The sequence below is a fragment of the Pagrus pagrus genome, assembly GCF_965226575.1.
Source record: "Pagrus pagrus genome assembly, chromosome: 24".
Taxonomy (NCBI): domain Eukaryota; kingdom Metazoa; phylum Chordata; class Actinopteri; order Spariformes; family Sparidae; genus Pagrus; species Pagrus pagrus.
In genome coordinates, this window is record NC_140206.1 from 19415735 (window position 1) to 19417982 (window position 2248).

The window sequence follows — 2248 nt, forward strand, 5'->3', positions numbered from 1 at the left end:
TTCGCATCACAGATTGGATCAAATCTTGGAAATGGGTTTTTCAAATGCAAAAGAGGGATTCCGGATAAGATCAGATCATGTAATCCGATCTTACATTTGATCTGGATCAAACCTGCCCTTTGGGTTTTTCAACACTTTGAACTCTGTTTGCGATGTATTTGATCCAAAAAAACAGGATTATCCTGATCCCATCAGAAGGGTGGATTCAGTTGTGATCTTTTGAACCAAATAAAATCAGAGAGGTTTTTTTTTTAAGTGAATTATCACAAAATCAATGTTTACTGATGATATATACATTTCTTCATATTATTCATTCATCAAGACAGTGACCATGGATATAAAGAAAATCTATGAAACATGTCACATCTAATGAGATATGTTAAATAAAAAAAAATCTCAAAGCTATCAGCTGTCAAATAAATGTCACTGTTGCTCACAGCTCTATGATTCCACAGTATATTAATGCCGATGACAACAAAAAAATATACTCAGTCAAGTAATTTCTCACAATTGCATCTCTAATTGCATGTCCAGTGTGTCCTTCATTCGGTAAGAACCCTGGCGGCTGTTGTGGTTCTTACATCAGGCTCAGGTCCATCAAAATTGTCATCAAGAGGGACATTACGCCTGGTGGCGATGTTATGTAAAACAATACAGGCAAGGATTACGTTGCATGCCACCTTGGGTTGTACGCGCAAGTAGTTTAGACACGCAAACTTTCTCTTCAGGACTCCGTTTAGGCTTTCAATGGCACATATTGTTCTGCAATGTGAGGAGTTGAAGCGTGCCTGCTCAGGTGTGTTTGCAACTGGAAAAGGGGTCATTAGCAATGGTAGGAGTGGATACGCCATGCCATTTGGTCGGTGGGATTGAAAATGTCTGTATAGTGCACTCTCTCTTAGAATGTGTGCATCATGAACAGACCCTGCCCATTTCACAACACAGTTGGTGATTATGAGATCGGCGTTTCCCACAAGTTGGATGTTGATGCTGTGCCTCCCCTTTCGATTGACATACTCCCACTCCCTTATACAAGGTGCTTGGATATGCACAATGCAATCAATAGTGCTAGGCATGTTCCCCATTTGAAAAAACTTAGACTTAGTCTGAGCTGTCTGGTCATCCTTGGGAAAGGAAACAAATTGATTGATCAGACTGCCCAGTGCTACTGACTAGGGTTGGGTATTGAAACCCAGTATGAGTATGGAACCGGTTCCGACGTAAACGGTAGTCACTGGACCGAATAAAAACAAAAGTTTCGGTGCCTCATTTCGGTGCCGCACTTGAGGGCACCGACGTCGCACGTGTTGCGTATGACGTCAGTGACGCTGCTCGGTGCCGCTGATGAGAAGGTGAGAGGATCAACAAGATGCCGAAAGGAAAACGGTCAAAAGTCTGGCTTCATTACACACCTAAGGATGGAGACTCCGCGATCTGTAATAAATGCCGCAAAACAATCGCGTGCAAGGGGGGTAACACGTCAAATTTGATGAAACACCTGGCGACACACGGCGTGTACTTAAAAACTGAACTGTGCACCGTGTTTGACAAACTCTGCGACCCAGTGCCAAGCACATCCACGGCCACCGCTGCTCCCGCCAGTGTTGCGCCTCCCGGACCCGGACTTCGTGAAGAAAGCCCCAGTCCTGCTGCCAGTGTGATGGACATCACAGATGACGATGACAGCAGCCTTTCTTCCCCCACCACAACACACGCACACTCACTCACTCTCTTTTCTCTCTCTCCCTCTCATCTCGTCCATCATTATTAATGAGAAGCGGTGCTTACTGGAGGAGCGGTAGCTCTGGTACATTGTTTTAAATCACTGACTGAAAAACAGCCGTCCTTCATTCCAAAGTTTTAAGATGGAGCTCCTCATTAATCTCCATTATTATATTTTTCGATACAGTATTGTTGTATCTGATATTATGTAAATTGTGTGACTTTTATTTAATAATAGTTTATTTTTATGTTGTATTTATAATGTTTTAAGTTAATTGTTTTCAAGGCCGGAGAGACCTTGAAGGCCGCGTCAACCGTTGTGAAATGGGACGGTCTAGCCGTTGGAGCATTTCCTGGTTGGCCATCAGATGTTCCCGCCCCACCCTTACGTCACTATATCTGCCGCCCAGGCCCGCAAAATCTAAAACACGAGTAGAGAGTCCGACGAAAATGTTTGACCTGATGGAAGTACTGATGTTCTTCGTAATATTACTCATCCTGGAGGAAGAGGAGATGCTGCCGGCTG

The 2248-nt window shown here is 43.8% G+C and overlaps 1 pseudogene across 1 annotated transcript; it reads right to left on the reverse strand.

Annotated features, from left to right (window-relative positions):
* Positions 1 to 433: 433 nt before the first annotated feature.
* LOC311252986 (putative nuclease HARBI1) lies at positions 434 to 1668 on the reverse strand (annotated as a pseudogene). Its single transcript has 2 exons — positions 1540 to 1668; positions 434 to 1172 (listed from the first exon to the last, which is right to left on the reverse strand). The product of its transcript is annotated as a putative nuclease HARBI1 (transcript).
* Positions 1669 to 2248: the final 580 nt, after the last annotated feature.